The 23223-nt window shown below is 45.9% G+C and overlaps 1 protein-coding gene across 49 annotated transcripts in view; it reads left to right on the top strand.

The window, feature by feature from the left end:
* The first annotated feature begins 12230 nt into the window (after nucleotides 1-12230).
* Nucleotides 12231-23223, top strand: part of SORBS1 (sorbin and SH3 domain containing 1) — a 229060-nt gene continuing 218067 nt past the window's right edge. For 25 of the 49 annotated variants that reach the window (XM_053909754.1, XM_019445175.2, XM_019445162.2 and 22 more), the window contains exon 1: nucleotides 12231-12362. The gene's annotated coding sequence lies outside the window, so the exon portion shown is untranslated. The remainder of the gene's footprint in view (nucleotides 12363-23223) is intronic. The other 24 variants (XM_019445199.2, XM_053909765.1, XM_019445197.2 and 21 more) reach the window with 2 other exon arrangements.

Raw genomic sequence — 23223 nt, 5'->3', positions numbered from 1 at the left:
TTCATCTCATGGGGCAGCAGCTGATCTAGCAAACCCCCTCCCAATAGCCCTGTCTTCCTGGCCTCCGCAGCACATTTGGTTGGTTTTTGGTGCTGATACCCGCAACGCAATTATAGGATTGGCTATAATTATGCCTGCAGTGATATTATAGGATTGGATATAAATATACTTGCTACATGTGAAGAGTTTATTTCTGTTCACAGTTTACCATCTGGCTGCAGCACACCCTTTTCTAGCCAGGAGGGGAAAGAACACTATTCAAACCAGAGGTGAAACGGGAGTCCAATTGGAGGCTTTAAATAATCGACTTCTGAAACCTCACCTCAGCATGTGTGATGCGGCCATAGTGTCAGGAATCCCAGGAGAGAAGCAGCAGGTTTTTTACCAGGTCTGTAGTGTTCTTTCTCTGCTCTGAGCTTGGGATGGAGCTCAGGCAGGCCAGTTCAGACCTTCCTAAGTCACAGTACTCCCATAGGTTTGCAGCCCCTCTCCTCACAGAGGCACCCTCGTGTCCATCTTCTGCCTTCACTGCCCTCTCCAGCTCAAGTCCGACATTGCCACCTGCCTACTAGATAGTTCCATCTTCCTGTCCTAGTGTGCCATCAAACTGAAATCAGAATTATTTCTTAGATGCCCACGCTAGGTCTTTCTTGGGACTTCTCTATTTCTCTTAAGGCCAACATGGTGATATCAGTCACCTAGGGGATCATCTTTGGCTACTTTGTGCCTAGCAGGGAGTCAGTTTCTGGCTCTCAGTGATTAATAAACATTTGTCGAATGAAGGAATGAGTAAATGAATGAAACGTCTCTTCCCTTCCATTCTCATAGTCACCTCCCTAGGGCTAGCTCTCATTACTTCATACCCAGACCAGTACAGTCACTTCTCAACTGGTTGCTCTGCCTCTGGCCTTGGTTGGTGGTAATTCACCCTGCTGCTGCCACCAGACAGGTTGTTCTTACATGCCACCTCTGTCGTACCACTCCCTTATTTAAAAACTTTTGGTGACTCCTCACTGGCTAATCAAATTGAAAATCATGAGCTTGGCTTACAAGGCCACTGTGCTCTAACTTTGTGCCTAAACTGCGCACATTCCCAGACCCTCTGTTCTCTTCTCACACGTCTCGTACTTGACAATCTCTGTAACGATCTTCAGGCCGCTGCCTCGGTCTGGACTAACATTGCCATTTTCACCTGTTCTCCAGAGGAGGGAATATCTAAGCTAACACCAGAAGCATGACTGGAAGAAGAACCATCACTCTCTTATTTAACAAATAGTTGCTGAATTTGCACTCTGGTGGCCACTGAAGTTGATGTATATTGATCCTGCCCTTGCTCCCAAGGAGAGAGTCAGGTACTTTGGACCGTCCACAAGTTCTCCAGAACCCTGGAATGGCCTCACCCTCAGCCTCCTTGGTCACACTGAGTTTTAGGTGTTAACCTGTATCCTCAGTTTTCTGGCCACCCTTGGGTTTAACCTGCTGACCCTGCAGGGGAAATGGGTTGGTTTTTATCCCTAGTGGTTGCCTTGGAGCTAGCTGACCGGCAAAGCCTATCGAATGCAGCTCCTTGTCTGGACCCCCCTTCCTACAGGTCACCCCTGGTCTGGAATCAGACTTTGTGTTACCGATTTCCTTCCCCAGGTCCCTGACCCAAACCATTCCAGTCAGTCCTACCAAGGACTAAGTGGACTTCCAAACGAACAGGACAGCAGGGGGGGCCTGGCCCTCCCAAGTGACATCATGACACTGTGGAAAAGGCCATTTTAGAGTAAGCAACTCCAATATATTATAATTTTTTAGGTTTATTTTTTTATTTTAAGAGAGAGAGAGATAGTGTGAGTGTGGGAGGGGCAGAGAGAGAATCCCAAGCAGGCTATGCGCTGCCCATACAGAGCCCAACACAGGGCTCAAACTAACGAAACTGGGAGATCGTAACCTGAGCCAAAACCAAGAGCTGGACACTTAACTGACTGAGCCACCCAAGTGCCCCATAAAATTTTTTAAAAAACAGTTATAGAACAGACATATGTCACCTGGTCTTATTTTTTTAATAATTCTGTGTGGAAGGAAATTTGGCAAGATATACATAAAATTATAATGGAGAGGTTTTATTTATTTTTTAAATTTTTTTAGTGTTTATTTTTGAGAAAAAGAGGGAGAGAGACTGCGAGCGGGGGAGGGGCAGAAAGAGAGAGAGGGAGACACAGAGTCTGAAGCAGGCTCCAGGCTCTGAGCTGTCAGCCTGATGCGGGGCTCGAACCCACAAACCACTAGATCATGACCCGAGCCGAAGTTGGATGCTTAACCGACTGAGCCACCCAGGCACCCCGGTTTTTAATTTTTTATTTTTGTTCATCAATAGTTTCTAAATTTTTCACAATGATCATACCTTTACAAAAATTTTTTTTTAATGTTTATTTGTTTTTGTGAGAGAGAGAGAGACTGAGACAGAGACAGAGTGGTGAGCGGGGGGAGACAGAATCCAAAGCAGGCCCTGGGCTCTGAGCTGTCAGCACAGAGCTGATGCGGAGCTCAAACTCATGAACCATGAGATCATGACCTGAGCTGAAGTCAGACGATTAACCGACTGAGCTACCAGGCGCCCCCACAATGATCATATCTTACCAGGAGAATATTTAAGGAAAAATAAACTTGGTGGCACGAAATGCTGGGATATTAAAAACATCACTGTATAGTTTATGTTTTATAAATGTGAATTACTAACACAATAGTTTTGTCATTTGCTCTTTCAGAGAATTCATAATTATGTTCCTTGCTAATTATATCACCTGTTAGAGGGGGCGTCTTAGAAACACAGAGGTTAGTGTTTGCTTACAAAACTGGAAGTCCTCATTTCTCCCATGTTGTCTGCCCAGGCCTCTCTGTCATAGCCACCAGATCCTGGCATCTATCAACCCCTGCGCGCATGAAACCCCGGGTGAGGGAGCTCTCCTGGCCTGGCCTACAGAAGCTTAGACAAGAATTGCCACAGAAGCATCAAAACAATAGAATGTGATGTCGTGGGCATCCCAGGGGGAAATAACGGGAGGTTGAAATGCACTTTTGCATCATTGATTTTCCCTGCTGATTGAGCCCTGTTTATCTCATTTGGCAGATCAGCCTCAAAGTGCATGAACTATTTGTGCCTCATTAATTTCCAATAGATTGATTTTGCTAGGATTGCGAATTGGCCATCTTGAATTGCAGCCTGCAGAAGCCAGCCCAAGCTCAGCCTCAGGGGCAGGAGCACATGAGTAGCAGCAGTCGCTGTAGCTTTCACCACAAGAAGAGACTAGAGAGCTGGTCTGAGGCCACAAAGGCAGCAGTGCCTTAAATTTTCTCTGCAACCGGGCAAGATAAAATATGGAGCCATAAGGAAGCAAACAAGGGTCATCCAGGCCCTTTTTTTTCTTTCTCGCCCATGTATCCACCTTGATATCTCCCTCCCCAAATGCCTCTCTCTCTGTCACTGCAGACCCCCTCTAAAGGTAAGAAGAATAAAGATAACATTTTTAAAAGAAACACATAAAATAAATTTGAAGACTAACTTATAAAACAACACTGAACTCCTTACAACATGAGGGTCAGAGACAAAAACAGAATATAAAATACAAAATACAGAATATACTAAAACCGAACGTACAACATGACATTGCTTCGTAAAAAGTATACGGAGGGGAAAAAAAGATTCAAAGGAAAAAGGCTGAGTGGGGATAGTGGTAGCTTCAAGCAATAAGGATATGGGCAGTTATCATTTTTTTCCTAAGGTTTTCTATATTTTCAACACTGTATGAAATGATTAGTAGTATATTTATCCTGAGAAAAATTTTATAGAAATATATAAAGTAATAATACACACGTAAATAAAGGGGCCTGTGCTTTTCATTTGGCAGGGTATATTGGCCTCTGCCAGTTAAAATACCAGCAACCTAATTCAATTTAACCTGGAAGTCCTCAAAAAATTAAACAGGGGAGCACCTGGGTGGCTCAGTCAGTTGAGCGTCCGACTTCGGCTCAGGTCATGATCTCACAGTTTGTGAGTTCCAGCCCCGTGTAGGGCTCTGTGCTGACAGCTCAGAGCCTGGAGCCGGCTTCAGATTCTATGTCTCCCTCTCTCTGCCTCTCTCCTGCTCACACACTCTCTCTCTCTCAAAAATAAATACACATTAAAAAAATGTTTTTTTAAATGTGACATCAAGAGGCACCTGGGTGGCTCAGTCAGTTAAGTGTCCGACTCTTGATTTCGGCTCAGATCATGATCTCACAGTCATGAGATGGAACCTTGCCACAAGCTCTTCGCTGAGTGTGGAGCCTGCTTTGGGTTCTTTGTCTCCCTCTCTCTGCCCCTCCCTTACCCACGCACGTGCTCTCACTCTTTCTCTCTCTCAAAAATAAATAAACATTAAAAAAAAAAAAAGTTAAACACAGAGTTAACATATGGCCCAGCAATTCCACTCCTAGGTATATACCCAGCAGAACTGAAAACATATGCTGACACAAAAAAAAACGTTCATAACGGCATTATTCATAATAAACAAAAAGTGGAAACAATCCAGATGTCTATCAACTGATGAAAGGATGAACAAATGGTGGTAATGTGTACAGTGGAAGGCTAGCCAGTCATCAAAAGGAACACAGAATACTGACACATGCCAGAGCAAGGATGAACCTTGAAAACATGCTGAGTGACAGAAGCCAGACTCAAAAGGCCATATATTGTATGATTCCATTTATATGAGATGTCCAGAATAGGCAAATCTACAGACAGAAAGTAGATTAGTGGTTGCCAGGGACTGACGGGAGAAGGGAAATGCTGATAGATATAGGGTTTCTTTTTGTGGTGATGAAAATGTTCTGGAATTTGACTGTGGTGATGGTTGTACAACCTTATGAGTATACTGAAACCACTGGATCATATACTTTAAAAGGATAAATGTTCTGGTACATGAATTATATCTCAATTAAAAATGTTTATCCATTTCAAGAGAGAGAGAGAGAGCAAAGGAGGGGCAGAGAGAGAGAGAGAGAGAGAGAGAGAGAATCCCAAGCAGTCTCCACACCACCAGCGCAGAACCTTATGCAAGGCTCAAACTCACAAACTGCAAGACATGAGTTGAAACCAAGAATCGGTCGCTTAACCAGCAGAGACACCCAGGCGCCCCTATATCTAAATTAAAAAAAAAAGTTGTTCTCGAACACTGTCTTGTAATTGCCTGTATATGTATTCGTCTCTCCCAGGAGGTTGTGGGCATCTTGAGGATAAGGTGCTGTCATTGTTCTCTGGTTTTCCAACACTGAGTAGAGGACCTGGAACACAGTGGGCACATGATATTGGTTAACTGAATGATTTGAGAGTCCTCTTCCCACAATCCCAGGGCTACCTGGCTGGCTCTTCTCCCCACCCTCATTGAACCATCTGGGTGTTAGAAACTCTAATCCAGGTATAGTATATTCTGGAACCAAAGAGTGGCGTGGCTTATGGTTTGAATACCAACTGGTGGGATCACATTGTTTGACCCCATTGAGGCTTGTCTTGGAGGCATATTGAGTTCAGTAAAGGGGCTGCCACTGACCCCTCAGGGGTCCTTACTCTCCCCCTATTGCAGTATTCACCAGGAATAACCCTCCTTCTTTGGAGGTGCCAACAGATTCTGGGAACCTCATTTTAATAGGCTTTCTGGTTATTCCCTACTTGTAATTAGGGTCAAATGAAAAAGTCCTTGGTTCTTTTGACCAAGGGAAGAGATAGTTATCTCTGTCCGTGTCTCTCTTGTAGAAAGTCCAGTTGCCCTCAATTCCTTGGCTGTAGGACATGACTCTTTCAGATTTCCTCCTTCTTACAGGGCCAGATAGACAGGTAGGCTGTGTGAGCACTGCTGAAATTGCCAGTTTGAAGAGGGCTCCAAACATCGCAGGAAATAGGTGACTTTCCCAGACCTCCTGTCACAGAGAGCCATGTATGTCAGGATGAATTTCTTGGTTCGGCCTGTTGGGGATGCAGGTGGTAAGATCCCTAAGGTGATGGCATAGTGACTAGAGGTGGTCACTAAACCACTGTTCACAAAAGTGGGTCAAGGTAAGGGTCAAGGTTTAGGAGACAGGTTTAGGAGATAGGGAAGGCAAGTTTGGGGACAGAACAGATTTACTGAGGTAACAGAGAAGGGGCTGACACCTGATAGGCACTCCCACCATCTTCCCTTCTGCCCTTTCCCCACACAGCATTCGGCATCTCCTCTTGATAAATGCTGGCAAAGAGTTATTAACCTTCCCAGGGCACCCATGTGACTCAATTTGGCCCTGTGTAATGAGTTCCTTCAGTGAACCCTTCCAATCAGCCCTGACAAGCTTCCAACAGCTCCCAGAATGTCAGTTATTCCGTTAACACCATTGTTGTTGATTTTTTAACTTTGTTAAGGTTACAATAGTTTAGTGAGGCTAGTTGCCCTGTTTCTGAAGTTGTATATATTTTTTGTGCCTCAGGGCATTCCATGCTGTCTTTTCCCCTCACTTGTTATCTCTCTCACTTTCTCTTGCTCTTCCCGTGTCACCCTCTTTTTCCTCCTCCTTCCTCATTCCTCCTTCCTGGCTTCCTCCTTTTCATTCTCAGAGAAATCTCTAAGAGTTGGCAACTGGGTTCCACCAACCCTAAAAATACTTCCCTCAGATAAACCCTTCATTAACGAAATTACTTCAGAGTAGTAAGACTTCTAAAGTAAACCCAGAGTATTCTAATCAATGTATCCCCTGCCCAGTCAGGTGGCCCTCTCCTCTTGTCCTTCTCCCAAACTCCTGACCTAGTGCAGGCCCTTCCATTAATTAAGTGACAGTGGATTGAAGTGTGTTTCTGTACTTGTGATTTCTCTCAAAGGTCCACCCAGGTCAACATTTTAAATGTCTTATTTTGACTAATAGCATAAAACAATCTCAAAACCAAACCTTATGCACTTGGTCAAATACAATTGTACAGAATTGGGATTCTATTACATACACGTGTTTTCATCCAAGCAACAACACCAGATATGTTGGAGCAAGTGGCTTTAGACTGATAAACAGAGGCCCGTCTCGAGACTCTTGGGGTTACTGGTTCAAACTCATCTCGGCCCTGCTTCTCAAGTACAGTGATCCCTACAGCTCCTCTCGTTTCCACCTGGTCCCATAGACTTTTCCTGACCAACCTCTACCCATCTCACCAAACGTCTCTAACGTGGCATTTGCCAGTGCCGACCTCCAAAGAATATGGAATTCTTGGGTCTGGCATTCCACAATCTTCCAAGTCAGTTCTGTGCCCTGAGGCATGAAAGTATAGATTCATTTTTCTCAGTCATTAACCAGCAAGAAACAAGAGAAATCTATTCTTTAAGGATGTTTTGCTCTTTCCACTACTTGCTTCACTTTCTTCAAGATGTTACCAAAAAAATTAGGTGCAGGGGTACCTGGGTGGCTCAGTCAGTCAAGCATCCAACTCTTGATTTCAGCTCAGGTCATGATCTCATGGTTTGTGAGTTCGAGCCCCACATCGAGCTCTGCACTGACCATGCAGAGCCTGCTAGGGATTCTCTCTTTCCCCTCTCTCTCTGCCTTTCCCCCCGCTCACATGTGCTCCCCCTCTCTCTCAAAATAAATAAATAAACATTAAAAGAAAAGAAAGAAAGAAATTAGGTACAAATGGTCACCAGGGCTTTAGTGATGTATCAGCTAAACTCTTTGATACATAATTCCCTTTCCCTCATCCTATTTTGTTCTGCCTCCCCTCCTGGTGTTCTCCAGCTTATATGTCTGAAAATGATAGTGGTCCCTCTTTTGTGTAACTGGGGAAACAAGTTAACAAAGCCAACGCATTTTAGGAAAGCATCTTTCACAACTTGGCTTCCTAGTTATGTTAGTAAAAATATCCACTTACCAAGTACTCACTCGTCAGGCAGTGTGTAAGCACTTTATATGCATGCTTTCATCTACAGCTCACAAGTGACCCTTGGAGGGCTGCGTTTTCCTCCCGTTGCAGATGAGGGATCCAAGAGCTTACATGAGAGTTCCATATTAGGAGTTGGGGCCAGGATTCTGTCCACAGGCTCAACCACCATGTTCATTGCCATCTCTAGATCGTGTTGTTTATTTCCCTCTCCTCCAGTCTGCATGACTCTAAAGATGGAGGAAAGGCTGACAACTCTGTGCTATCCTCTGCAAAATCCTCCTCCCTCATCCCCTAATTCCTCACACTACAGCCTGCTTGGGGGATGAGGGAATAAACATCCTACAGCATGTTTATGATCGACTCTCCTGCCTGATATTTTTATTTCTCTCCAGCAGTGGAAGGACTGCTGGGAATAATCTGATGCACATGAAGAGAAAGCGAGGAGTTACTAATAAGATTAAATTAAGTTTAAGTACATTTTTAACAGTGTGTAAAAGCACAGCACTAAGCATTGTTAGAGATGAGCAGACACAAGCCAGAACCTCATGGAATTTATAATCTGGTGGGTAGAGAGGATGAGGAATAGGACTATACACATATGTATATGAGTTCATGCCAAATATGGTAAATTCCATGACAAAGGAAAAAGTGAAATGTTGTAGGGCTGGAAGGCAGAAGTGCCCCCATTTCCCTGGGAACCAGGAATGAGTGTATGACATAAGAGATGGGATGGAAAATGGAAAGCCCTGAGCTTTACTCCAGGCTTGGTCACTGATACACAGAGAAGGCCTTGGTGTTTCTCCCCCCAGGACAGGCCCCAGAACTTACAAGGCCCATACAAAATGAAACTGTGGGCCCCTTGTTAAAAAATGAATTTCAAGATGGCAATAAACTGAGAGTGGGACTCTTCTCAGCACAGATTGTGCACCTGGCCTTCCCTATGCCTCGGACCTGGGCCTCTGCTTCCTCTGAGGTTACCTTTGGGAGGTAGGGAGCCAGGTCTCACCATCCCAGCACAGGGTCCGTGACTCAGGTAAATCAGTGAACCAGAGACAAGAATGAATTGACACATTTATGCCTGCTGATTTCTTGGGTGGCTTTCAGTGTTAAGATGTTATTAGACCATGACCTGAACACTTCTTGGAGGAGACATTTGAGATGAGTCTTGAAGGATAGTAGGATTTTTCTTTCTTTCTGTTCCCCCTCTTCTCTTCACTCCTGTCCTTACACTATTTTTCCATTTGTCTCATAAACACACAGACTAGAGGGGTGCCTGGGTGGTTCAGTTAGTTAAGCATCCAACTTTGGCTTAGGTCATGATCTTGCAGTTCATGAGTTCGAGCCCCACGTCAGGCTTTGTGCTGTCAGCGTAGAGCCTGGAGCCTGCTTTGGATTCTGTGTCTCCCTCTCTCTCCGCCCCTCCCCCCAACTTGCGCGCGCGCTCGCGCTCTCTCTCTCTCTCTCAAAAAAATAAATAAATTTACACACACACACACACACACACACACACACACACACACACACACAGACTGGAACCAGCAGAGTTCAATATCCGAGGGATGACTTGAAGACAGACCACAAGATTCCTCAAGACACTTTCCCACTTATAGGGATGGCCTTGCCTGTAGACAAAATTTCCACAGGTAGAATCTGGTTTTTCATTTTCAAATTATTTTATTGTATTTTATTTTTTTAGAGAGAGAGAACCCATGTGCATGAGCAGGGAGGTGCAGAGGGAGAGAGAATCTTTTTTTCTGTTTTTGTTTTTGTTTTTTAGAGAGAGAGAGTAAGCACAAGTGGTAGAGGGAGAGAGAGAATCTTAAGCAGGCTCCACACTCAGTGCAGAGCCCAACATGGGGCTTGATTTCACAAGCCTGAGATCATGACCTGAGCCAAAATCAAGAGTTGAGCGCTTAACCAACTGAACCACCGAGGTACCCCTTGTTTTATTTGAATTAAACAATTTAGTAGATGTTTATGAAAAAAAATCAGAAAAATATAGATGAGCAAAAAAAAAAAAACAAAAAAAAACCAACCAATTACTCGTAATCCCATAAGAAATATTTCTAATGGGATTACAGTATTAAAGTAGTTTTCAACCTGGGGCGTCTGGGTGGCTCAGTCGGTTAAGCATCTGACTTTAGCTCAGGTCATGATCTCATGGTTCATGAGTTCGAGCCCGGTGTTGGGCTCTGTGCTAACAGCTCAGAGCCTGGAGCCTTCTTTGGATTCTGTGTCTCCCTCTCTCTCTGCCTCTCCCCTGCTCACTCTCTGTCTCTCTCTCAAAAATAAACATTAAAAATTAAAAAATGTTTATTTTTTAAAATTTATTTATTTTTTAACATTTATTTATTTTTGAGACAGAGAGAGACAGAGCATGAGCAGGGGAGGGTCAGAGAGAGAGGGAGACACAGAATCCGAAACAGGCTCCAGGCTCTGAGCTGTCAGCCCAGAGCCCGATGCGGGGCTCGAACTCATGGACCGCGAGGTCATGACCTGAGCTGAAGTCGGACGCCCAACCAACTGAGCCACCCAGGCTCCCCAAAAAATATTTAAAAAGTAGTTTTCAAGCTACTTTTCTATTCAGTCAAGTATTGTGTACATCTTCATGTGTCAGTGTCACTGTACTTTTTCATTTTTCATGGTTGTATGGTATTCTGCCATAAGGTTGTACTATAACTCTTTCCTGGGGTTGTTGTGTGGTGTGAGTTAATGCATGTAAAACTCTCAGCACAAATACAGAATAGTGCATAGTGGACTAGATGTGCTCAATTAAAAGTCATTTTATTACTTTACAGGGTCAGAAGGAACTATCTTGCCTAGATCAGGGGGTAAGCTAATGTAGAGCCTGGGAAGCCTGACTCCTAGTCTAGTCTTCTTTGCAAAGCAGCAGGATGAAGTGAAAGTGGAAGGAGACATGGGTTGAGAGCTCCCCAGATTGAGTGGTTTCCTGGCGGTGTCTTGTCTTCTCAGTTGTACAGTAGGCTCCCAGGTGGCTAGGAGTGTTCTGATATTTTTTTTTCTTTACACAGGATAGCCGGTGCTCAGCAAAAACTCGTCACTGTTCCTTGACATCTAAGAACCTTAGCAGATGTGTTTCCCATCAGCCTGTGCAATCATTAAGGCCTGTCTTTACCTCACCACACACAGCTTGTTAACTGGAAACGTGCTTTGGCTGAAGATTCTTGCCAAGGGCCGCTGGCAAAAGTCAGTTTTGTTCAGCCCAAACGATGACTGTTCTACCTTTAGGTATGTCCCAGGGATGTCAGCAGCTAGGCGTGGCTGCTTGCTGGCCCTGAGACCTTGGGCAAGCAGCTTCCTTTCTCTGATTCCTTTTCTGTAGCACTGGCGGGGGGCGGGGGATACTGGAGGAGGACAGGATGGCATGGCCAGGGGTTAGCTCTGAACTCAATCTAACAAAGTACCCTTCTCTTCACTTGCACATTTCCCTGTTTTATTCTGTTCACTCTATGTTTCACATTGCTGGGGATTTTATTTTTTCACTTGTTTGTCTCCCTCAGTGAAATGGAAGCTTCATGAGGGGAAGCTTCACTGTTTTCTACGGTAACCCCAGGGCCCAGCACATGCCTGCCATGGAACCCCTGAATGTGTGTTTTATAAATGAAATCTCAGAGCCTGGGTTCAAATCCGGATTGCAATGCTTTCTGTGTGAACTTGAGCAAGCCACTTAAATGTTAACAGTTTTCCCATTTGTAAAAATAGGGATTAGTGACAGTGCCTCGTTTATGACTCTGAGGTTCAAATGAGAAAATATCCAGGAAGTATTAAACACTGGCTAGTACAGAGTATAATTATGATAGTAGCAAACATTCATGTAGCACGACGACTAGGCACTGATCTAAATGCTGACATATGTTAACTATGTTAACCTTCACTACATCCTACTGTTAACACCATTTTACAGATGAGCAAACTGGGCACAGGGGTTAAGCAACATATGCACTCAAGACTTGTTAGCTGTTATTTTTATGCCCAGGTTCCTTCCCAGCTCCCCGCAGGCGAGCCCTCTGAAGGACCAAGAGGGCGCGAGGGGCCAGCCTCGGGCCCAGCCAGCGGCCAACCAGGACGTAAAGGGTTACTGGGACCGCGCACGCCGTGTTGCCGAAGACCCGCGGGCCCGCGCTCTCGGCTCACAATGCCGCGGGGCGGGGCGGCGGGGCCCTACTTCGCCTCCCATTGGCGCACACGCCCCTTCCTGTCACGGCCGGGCCGGGCCCCGCCCCCTGACCCCGCCCCCCGCCCCGGCGCTGCCGGAGTGGACGGTTCCAGACGCATGCTAATGAGGGGGCGGCCGCCTCAGCCCATTGGCCGGCCGCGAAGTGTCGGTGAAGTCAGCGGCGAGTCCCAGAAAAACAGAGCGGGGCCAACTGCAGCGTGTAGTGCGAGTGGGGCAGGACGCGCGCCGCCCGCCCGCCCGGAGACCCGCAAGGTAAGCCCGCGCCAGCCGCCCGCTCGCCCGCCCGCGCTCGCCCGACCGGCGGCGGCGGCGCCGGGGGCGTGCGGCGGCCCGGCCCCCGCGGGCGGCGCCTTTGTTCCGTGCTAGGAGGAGGCGCGTTTAAAGGGCCAGCTGTTGGAAGGACTTGGGGGACGCCCTCCCCCAGAGCATCCCCCGTGGTCACGGGGAAAACCGTGGTCCCCCTTGGCCGAACCCTCCTTTCCTGCTGGGTGGATCCTCAGTCTCTCAAGGAAAGTTCCCCAGGGTGCGGGGCTTCCCGGGATTCAGGTTTTGTTTTATTTTTTGTGGGTGGGGGTACGTGCGATCATGGCCTCTGCTAGGAGAGAACGTCCGCCTGCCTCAGGCTGGCTGCAATATGGGTGGGTGGAGGAGACATCAAAGCCCGGGTGGGTTTGCGCTGTAAAGTGAAACTACCGAGGAGGGGCTCCTCTGCAGCAGCCAGAGGAAGAAGGAGGGAGCGGAGCGGCAGGATGGAGGCATCGCAGGTGTGTTCATTTATCAGCATCCCCCAGGAGGAGAGGGCGGCGGGAGGGGCGCTAGGACGATCCGTCTGGCCTAGGACCCGCCTGAATGAGCGGGTACGTGTGTGGGTCTGGAAACACCGTGCGTGCCCATCCGCCCATGCTCCTTCATTCCCCAGAGTGACTGGCAGCATCTTGCTAGGCAGCTTATCACCGACATGGACGGAAAGCCAACTCCTTTCTCCGAATTCCCCGGGCATCCCCGGCTCCCACCTGGCTGCTTTCCGATGTGGCTTCCTTGATACGCGGCAGCGCCATTCAAGATAGAGGGGGAAAGAGGCTTGAAGTCATTATGTACCGTTCATGGGGGAATATGCTGTCGAATTCTGCATCCCCGTGCATCCGCTGTCGTAAGATGGCTTTGAAATTCACCAGTGCATGCTTTCTTCAGGCAGACAGAATTTATTACGCTATTACATTGCTACATAAAAGCAGAAGGGATCCCACTGAGCGTGGCTCCTTTTATCCAGACCCTGGGTTTTCCCAGCATGTTCTGGCTGAGCCTTTGGATTTTTGTTTTAAACTGAGCGCTGGGATGCTCCTGTTGTCACAGGGCCGACCTGCTGAAATTGCCAGAATTGATTTCGCTGTCAATAGGAGGGAGGTTCATTTAGAGACATCATGGAACCTATCTAGCAGTCGGGCCTCTGACATCACCCCCCCCCCCCGCCCCCGCCCCCAGCCACTTTTCTTCTCATAAGTGGAGGCCAGGGATGGCTTGTCTGTCTCCACTCTCCTTGGTTTTCAAGCTCCTCTATTTAGATTCAATTGTGTGGTTTTGATTGGAGAGGTAGCTTGGTGGTGACTGAAGAGAAGGGGTGGATTAAAAGTGGGGTGGGCAGCAGATGGGGACAGCAGCTTCAATGACAGAAAGCACATGCTGGACATTTGGAGATTCCAGATCTACAGCCCTTAGAGACAGGTGAGCTAGATGGCTGTCTACCCACAAGAGGGTGTGTGTGTGTGTGTGTGTGTGTGTGTGTGTGTGTGTGTGTTGGCTTGAGGGAGGGGTGGGGGAAGAGGATGCTGCCAGCAGTTTTCTGCCCCACCCTCTTGATGCTGCCTTAAATAGCTCCTTGCCAGCCATGCTCTGCTGTCTCAGGCTCTTGGCCTAAGGGGATGGCAGGGAAGGGTGGGTCTGTTGGCACCTTTGCTGAGGGCACTGTTAGAGGGGACAGTTAGGAAAAGGGTAGTTGTCCTGGGGTTGCAAAGAGCTCATTTCTCAGCTGGAGGGTCCAGAGGTGAACTGTCACTGGTGGCTTCCCAGCAGGGAATTAGCAACTGAAAAGAAATGCTTTCTACCCTGTGGGGCAAAGAGATGGGAGGATATTGTCATCTTCCCTTCGACCCCACCCCCTGTTGGCCCCATCCTCTTCTGACCTGCTTTCTTTCTTTCTAGTTGGAGAGTTCCTGTGAACTTTTCTGAAGGGATTGGGAATAATGGGGGGTGAGGTAGGAGTTCTGGGAAAGGCCGAGCAGATGCTTCTTACTGGCAGAACAAAGGACTGTTCAGCTCTCCTCTCTTTTCCCCTCCCTAAAATAGAGTTGAATATAGATAGCAGAGTCTGGGGTTTTCTTTGCAGAGTATGAATGGGCAGGGTTCTGGAAAGAAGGCTTTTATTAGGTAGCATTGGTAATGGCCATTCAAACTTAGCTCTGGACCCTTCCTTGGACATGGACATAGATTTGCTGTAGAGGGCACTCGCTGGTAATTTAGGATTTAATCTGTCTCTGTAAAAGGAAACAGAAGGTTCCAAAAAGCTTTGGTGGAGAAGGTCTGGGCCAGAGGCAGGACAGCTGGCTTTGATCCTGGCCACTAACCTGGTTTGGGCTTTGGGCTAGTGGCTTCCACTCTCTGGGCCTGTGTCCTTGTTGGAAAAAAGTGGAAGCTCTGGAGAAGACCATTTCCAGGGGTTCCTGACAGCATTACTGTTCTTAGATTCACAAGTACAGTTTGTGAGGGCATTTTAAGATTCTATTCTGTTTGCTAAACTGATGTTAAACTCACAGTATTGCTCAATGGTATAAAAGAAGTATTCCACGACTTCGGTTTCTGATGGCTTCAGACTGGCCTTTTCCTTGATTAGTACAACTCAGAAGGTTTTTACTGTATGCAAATAATTAGGAGCTAGAACGGCCCTGAGTGAGAGGCACCCACCGTCTGAGTGGGTGGTTGGTTGGTTGGGGAGACTCGAATTGGCAGAATGCTAAGGAAGGGGAGTTTCTAGAATTCGTTCTCTTTTCCTGTGTGTGTTTCACTCACGGCTTTATTTATGGTTATACAGGTGAGTGTTCAGATATTTAGAGCATGAGCTTTGGAAGAAAACTCTGTGATTGCCAGGTTCCACCCCCCTCACTGAGGAATTTGAGAGATTAGGAAAGTTTGGTGATTTGTCCAAAGTCATACAGGTAGCAAGATGCAAAGCCAGGGCAGGAACCCAGGTGGGGTAGATTCTAGGTCCTGTATTCTAGATTTATCTCTTAAACTCCCTCCTCCTCTGAGATTCTAAAGTGGGATAGCCAAAAGTAAGGAGGAAATAGGGGCTGAAGAAGGGAGAGGTTGGGGGCAGGTCAGGTGGGGAAGGGGAAAACACAGACCCCACGCTTGGAGGAGAGAGGGATGATGCTGAAAAGGGAGCTGCCAGCTGTGATAACAGACTCCTGAGCCCCTGGAGTGAAGTAAGTGAGCAGAGGCTTGATGTAGACAGGGGTGGGAGTGGATGGACGAGAGGCCAGGCTGGGGTTAGGATCTCCTGTTGACCCGTAGACTGCAGAGTGTGGTAGAGGCTGCTTTGTTTTAGGGTCAGCTGAGGCCTTTGGAGCCACTCGGGCAGGTAGAACTTGAACATGTGGGAAGTCAGGTGTGCTGGTGGTGATGCCGGAGAATGCTGAGGTGGGACCCAGTTCTGCTGAAGTCCCAGGTTTTTTTGTTTTTGTTTTTGTTTTTTACGTGCAAAACTAAAAGTTTCCCGTGGAATTTCTTTTCAACTCAAGCAGCATTTTCTCCTCTTGCATCGGTGTTTTGTATGTTTTACGAGATAGTGTTTCATGTACTCCCTTTTCAGAGGCCAAACTTGGAGATGACTGATTCACTGAACTGTAGCTCACGTGAGGGGAGCTTCTGGCCTGGGATCTGAGCTAAGCCTCAGAATTTCAATGAGCAATTAAAGAGTTGTGAACAGTGGTTAACGGATCAGTAGCCATTCAAAAGCAAGGATGAAAGGTGATAATAGCCCAAGCCAACAACTGGCCTGTATGGTGTAGTTTACTTTGGCTGGTTCGTGGGGCCTATGAAGTGTCTCTGTAGATCCTTGGGTTGTTCCCTCTTTTGGTGTTTGGTTAGGTGTGTGGGTCTGTGTGTCTCTTTGTCGTCCCATTCTGCCTTCCCCACATCTTCCTCCTCTATACATTTCTTTCTGTCTCCTCCCGTTGTGTCTTCTTACCCTCCTCCCCCATTCTTTCTTTACTGTCAAAAATGTAGCTTTGTAGTGTATTTTAGTGTATTTACTGTTATTAAAATTTAATCTTCTCTGTTCTTAATTTAAAATCAGTTGAGTTCATTCTTTTTGAATGTGCGGGTATGTGTTTTACACACAAAACAAACAAACCAAACCCAATTAAATTGCTTTTTACTCCTTTCTGTGTGGCCTTTCATTGATTTCTGCCTCCCCTTTCCTCCCTGACCCCCCTCCCCCTTTCTTCTGTGGTCAGTAGTGGCTCTTTATAGAAAAAAAATCCCCAGCTTAGTGTCATGTGGCTATTGTTTTTACAACAAAAACAGTTACAACAATAGAAAAAGTTTCCACCCCTGTGTTGTGGACACAAGGGACACCCTCTCCCAAGAGATGTGCCCTATTTCTTGACTTCCTTCCATGGAAAGAGTGTCTGCAATGTATTCTCCAACAGAGTCCTGTAGTGTAAAGGTTGGGGGTGTTGATGACGAAGCTGGGGCTCTTGCCTGTGATTCTGGTAATGCTTAGAGTCGGAGAGGTGGGTGGGCTTATGGCCAAGAGAGTACATCTAAGAATTCAGTGTGATGGTTTTTCCTTGTTTCCCTCAGCTGACCTACCCCGTCAGTGGCAGGACCTAGACCTCTTTGGAAAACAATGAGCTGCTTCTCAGCCTTCTGATTCATCTTGGTTGGGACCCAGGGGAGTGTAGGCACCCACTGACAGGTTGTGGGTATGAAGTCCCAGGTGCTTTGATGGATGCATGCTGTACAGCTTTAAAATTTTTTTCTGACTCAGATTAATTACAGAGAAGGTGGAGTTTTAGCACTCAGTGGTCAGCAGGTAGTGTAGCGTCTAACGCCGGCCTTGCAAGCAAGAAGTTGCCTTGAAATCTCTAGTTAATATGTTAAAAATTCATATGCGTTTTGTATTCTACTCTGTAATGTGTCTGTGTTGGTTTTAGTATAAAAGTATTTGAAATGCTTTACTCTTGAGTACAACTGATGGTCCAGGAAAATGCTGTTTTTCTTGGGCCTTCACTTGTCCGTGCCCACTTTATTTTTAGTATTATTTTTTTAAGTTTATTTATTCATTTTGAGAGAGAGAGAGGCAGGCAGAGAGAGAATCCCAAGCAGGCTCCTTGCTCAGCACCAAGCATGACATGGGGCTCGATCTCATGACTGTGAGATCGTGACCTGAGCCGATATCAAGCAAGAGTCAGATACTTAACCCACTGAGCCACCCAGATACGCACCCATGCACATTTTAATTATGCACAGCAGGTCCCGTACCCCAGCTGAAGAAGCCAGCAGTGGGGCACAGGCATCAAACCTGTTGAGAGCTGCCCACCCCAGCCCTCCCTGCTGGCTCTGCCAGACCCACTGGATGTCCCAGTCGTTCAGACCTCATCCATGTCCCAAAAGACCAGGGTCTCTCTCACACCAGGGCGTGTTCCCTCACCAGAAGGCCTTTTTTCCCCTTTGCCTGACTGACTCCTTGGTCTCCTTGAATTCAGACTCTCCTCACATCTGAAAGAGGTGTTTTTTTGTTTTTTTTTGTTTTTTTTTTTTTCCTGTGTTCAGCAGTAGCTGGTTCCTGTCTGTCTTTTCTACCAGATTGTGAGATCTGGCAAGAAAGAATCTGTGTTTCATCTCTCTTTAAATTCAATTTTAATTTACATCAAAGTCGTATACGTATTCACATATATAGTTTTAAAAGTCAAGTAACATTGCAATGTTAATGAAACGCTGTGTCACCCCTCCTCGTACCAGGATTACTCTCCAGAGTCAGTCACTGAATGTGATTTCCTATTGCTGCAGTACCAGATTACCACCAACATAGTGGCTTGAAGCAAAGTAAATTTCTATTATGGTTGCATTCGTTAGAAGTCTGAAGAGGTTCTCACTGGGCTAAAGTAAAGGTGGTAGCAGGGCTGCATTACCTTCTGGGAAGAATCTGTTTCCTTGCTTGCGTCTTCCAGCTTCTAGAAGCTGCCTGCATTCCTTGGCTCCTGGCCCCCTTCCTCTGCCCTCAGAGCCAGCAGTGGCTGGTTGAGTCCTTTTCCCGTTGTATCACTCTGAACACCTCACCATCTTCCTCGGCCTCCCTTCTTCCTCCCTCTTCCACTTTTAAGGACACTTGTGATTACTTTGGGCACATGATCTAGGGTGATCTAGGGTGATCTCCTTACTTTAAATTCACTTGATTAGCAACCTGAATTCCGTTCCCCTTTGCCATGTAACGTGTTTATAGGCTTGGGGATTAGGATATGAACATCTTCATCTTTGAGGGGCCATTATTCTGTTCACCGTAGTCACTTCCACCCCTTTTAACTGTTTCTCTTGATATTGCTATTATATTTGTAAGTTCCTGCTTACAGTGCTGTTTCCTGATTGTTCAGTTTGGATGTTATTCCTTGATGTCCTACCATGGATTATAGGATCCCTTATTCCCCTCATCTCCCCTCCTGTCCCTTCCCCACACACATCCCTTCCCTTCCATCTTGTTTTCCTGATGTGGTCACATCACAGTTTGGGGTTACATTGATAGTCAGTGCTTCAGTTATTTTGGCCATGTAAATAGTGTTCATGGCTGAGTCATGTAGTTCTGCTATAATGATATTTCCTTTCTTGTACATCTTTTTTTGTTGTTGTTAATAATTGCCTTGTTTTTTCTACTTACTTAGTTTTATGTGTACTTATTGCTAATTATCAAAGAGTCTCTGACAGCATTTCAGAGCATCTATTTTTTTTTTTTTTTATAACCTATGTTCCTTTTTCATTTTATTACAGTTTTTCCCCTTGGAGACCTCCCTCCCAGAGGCCTCCATCCCTCTCCTCTTTTCTGGGTTGATTGACCTCTGGGCCTGTGATATGACTCATTCTGGGGGCTCCTTCACCTTGTCCTGGGCAGGATCCTATGTTTCCTCTTTCTTGGTTTATTCCTCCAGGAGGTTCTAAGAGAGGGTCTGTGGAAGTTGATCACTTCAAACTTGCATGTCTGAAATATCCTTGTTCAATATTTACACTTGATTGGTGGTTTGATTTGTCTAGAATTTTAGGTTGAAAGCCATTGTCTCTTAGAGTTTTGAAAGCATTGCCCCTCTGTCTTTTAGGTTCCAATATTAATGGCAAGAATTCAGATGGCCATTCTGATTCTCGATTACTTATGAGCAACCTGCTTTTTTCTCACTGAAAGTCTTAAATGTAAATTTTCTTGCTTTAAAAATTATTGTGCTGGGTCCTTGGTGTGCTGTTTTGATCTGAAGACTCACATTCTTCAGTCCTGGGAGATATTCTTATATTTTTCTTTGATAATTTTCTTTCTTCTTTTGTCTTTGGAACTCTTCTATTAGTTGGATATGGGACGTCCTGGGTTGAGTTTACAATTTTTAAATCTTTTATTTCCTGTTTTTCATTTTATTTTTTACCTTTTTTTAAGTTTATTTATTTATTTTGAGAGAGAAAGCACGCGTGCATGTGTGCATGTGTGCATGTGGTGGGAGGAGGGGCAGAGGGAGAGAGAGAGAATCCCAAGAAGGCTCCATGCACAGCAGGGAGCCCAGCATGGGGCTTGATCCCACAAACTATGAGATCATGACCTGAGGTGAAATCAAGAGCCAGATGCTTAACTAACTGAGCCACCCAGGTGCCCGTATTTTACTTTTTGAGAGACATCTTCAGCTTTTCCTTAACTCTTTTGAATTTTTAAATTTTGTTTTCGTGGTTTTGCATGAAACACACTTCCGTGTTTACTTTCTAGAACTCCCTAGTTACTTCTCTAGTGGTCATTTTTTTTTTTTTTTTTTAATAGCATCTTGTTTCATAGGTGCAATAAATTCACTTATGTTGGGTTTTGTGTGTTTTTTTTTTTTTAATTCTTTTTATGTTTATTTATTTTTGAGAGCTAGAGACACAGAGCATGAGCGGGGGTGGGATAGAGAGAGAGGGAGACACAGAATCCGAAGCGGGCTCCAGGCTCTGAGCTGTCAGCACAGAACCCAACGTGGGGCTTAAGCCCATGAACTGCGAGATCATGACCTGAGCCAAAGTCGGACACTTAACCGACTGAGCCACCCAGGTGCCCCAGGTTTTTGTTTTTTGTTTGTTTTGTTTTGTTCTGTTTGGTGTTTTTCTGTTGTTTCCTGCTTTGTCTTTGTTTCCTCCAAGCCCCTTTTCCTGCTTGTTTTGGTTACTGAATTTCCCATAGGAGCCTTCCCTGTCCATTTATATTTTAAGAGTGAATACTAAAATGCTGATTGGGCATCTGTGTGACAAGGAAGGGGGCTTAACTTCCTTGTAGGGTTCCAGAAGAGAGCCTGCTTTTTTTCCTGCTGGTGACACCTAAATGTCAGTGCCTATAGATCTTTTCCGTGGGGATGTTGGGTTTTCCTGGAGAAGAATGTTGCCTGGGGGTTTAATAGCCTGGTTGTCCTGCATTCTGGAAGCCTTGATGGCAAAGGAGGCTGGGTACCCTGTTTGGTATGCAGACTTTCACTCCCTCTGTCCTTTTCTGAAGGTTGCCCCCTTCTCTGCCTTCCTCTCTCAGCTATTCCCCTCCCTCAGCTGTGTCTGAATCAGAGTCTCTCTTGTAGTTTGCCTAAACAGTGAATCTCTACCTTTTTCCTGAGGGAGGGAAATCAGACTGAGCAGATTGCAGGCAGGGAGACCCTGGGCTGGAATCGCTCCTTGAACAACTTTTAGCAGAGTCTCTTTTTAGCCCCTGTCCCCTCCCCTCTCAGTCCTTGGTGCCTCCAATTCCTGAGGCTTCTCCTGTTTCTGTGGCATTAGTCCCCTCTTGTTTAGTGGTTTCTTCCCCTGCTTGCACTTAGCAGAGCAGAAACCTGAATCAGCTACTGCATGGTGGTCAGCTCTCTGTCTTCCAGAGTTTTGTTGATGTATCTTGTCTGCTGTTGTTTCCTTTCCATTAAAAATCAAATTTTTCTGGTGGGGTTCTGGGAGAGAGCAGGGATAAATATGGGTGTTTTAATCCTCTGATTTGACCAGAAGTTTCATCTCTTTATCCAAGCCCTTAAACTGGTACCTGATATATCGTATATTCCCAAGAAATGTTTGTTAACTGATTGAACACGCGTTTCTAAGATGGTATGGCTACTGTTAGTCGTGAGATTTCAAGAGAGTCCCAAACATACAATCTTACAAAGATAAATCCGTTGTTTATTCTGAGGTAGACGTAGTAACTGGCAACAGATCCTGCCATTCTCCCTGTGCCGTGTAGGGTAGGGAGCGCCATGAGACAGCGTTGTAGGCTTTTGGGCTAGAGAGCGACGAGACCCAGATGCTGTCTCTAGGCTTATCACTAATGACCTGAGTCACCTTTAGAAGTCACTTAACCTGTCTGGGTCTTGGTTTCCCCAGCCTTAAAATGAGCTATCGGTCAAGATTTGATTCCATTCACTGCACTGAATACCTGCTGTGTCAACGCATGGTGCTAAGATCCTTCCAGGTATGTCTTCTCAGGCAGCCAGGTCAGTGTTTTGTATATACATCCGTTATGACATTTGTCACACTGGATTGACTGTGTTTGGCTTATACGTCTTTATCCTGATGGTAGTTCGGTGCCTTGCGCAGTCCGTACTCTGCGAACTTGACCTCTCAGTCTTTGTAGACTGGGCTCCTTGTGAGGGCCACATCGTAGTCCTCTTTGTGTCTGATATCATCCTTGGTGCATAGCAGGTGTATGGTACACGTTAGGCTTTTCCACTTAGTGTACATCAAGGACATAAGAAAATGTGAGTCGCTCTGCCAGAGTTCCCAGACCCTGCTTGGAGAACGAGGCCTCACTTTTTGGGAGTCCAGCTGCACACTCCTTGACTCACTTTTGGAGCAGGGGGCTCAGATGTCAAGTGCAATGATGGTAGAGTCAGCAGCCATAGCAGTTCTGTACCACAGCCTTGACACTAGAGGATTGTTTCCTCCAAGTAGATCACAGTCACGTATTTGTTTAATCGGCCTCATACGTTACGAGTTGAGATCAGATCCATCTTAACTAAGAAAGTGAATTACACACCTAATCCTGTGTTTGTAGTGCTTACAAATACTTAAGTGCTTTTTCATCATTTATTTTGGTTTTCCTAAACCTGTGAGCTAATGTGCCAAGACTCGTAAGTTGAAATTTTAGGGAGATAAATTTGGCTTGATAGAAGCACTTTCTATCACGAGAGCCATTCCTTGCTGTACTGCATTTGGGAAGCCCTGGGCTCCTTATCAAGCCAAGGTTGGATGTCTGTTGACCAGGGAACCTGGAAAGTCAATCCCTGGGCAGGAGATGAAGTCGTATTAGAACACCTAAAAAGTTCTTTGCTTTTGAGTTGTTCAACAAAGAATCACTGAGCACCAGCCACAGACCGGGGTCTGTGCTGGGCTCTGGAAATACAGCGGTGACCACAGAGAACCAGCAGCTGCCTTCGTAGAATTTAGAGACTACAGCTGAACTGTCTAGTGTGGTGGCCACTAGCCATATATGGCTACCTATGTTTAAATTAATTAAAATAAAATACAGTTTAAAATTCAGTTTCTTGGGGCGCCTGTCTGGCTCAGTCAGCGGAGTACGTGACTCTTGATCTCAGGATTGTGAGTTTGAGCCCCATGCTGGGTGCAGAGATTACTTTAAAAAAAAATCTTTAAAAATAAAAGAAAATTGAGTTTCTCATTCACAGAAGCCCCATTTCCAGTGCTCAGTAGACACACGTGACTAGTGGCTGCCTTGTGGACAGCACAGATACGGTATGTTCCCTTCACCTCAAGAGGTTCTCTTAGGCAGCCTGTGCTGGCCTGCAGAGCTAAGATTCTGTGTTTTTAGACCGTCTGCGATTAGCCTTGTTTCACAGTTGGGGCAGCTGAT

Source organism: Panthera pardus, unplaced genomic scaffold, assembly GCF_024362965.1.
Source record: "Panthera pardus isolate Hobbes unplaced genomic scaffold, ASM2436296v1 HiC_scaffold_22, whole genome shotgun sequence".
Taxonomy (NCBI): Eukaryota; Metazoa; Chordata; class Mammalia; order Carnivora; family Felidae; genus Panthera; species Panthera pardus.
The sequence above is the reverse complement of the archived record's forward strand: the minus strand, read 5'-3'. Positions and strand labels throughout refer to the sequence as shown.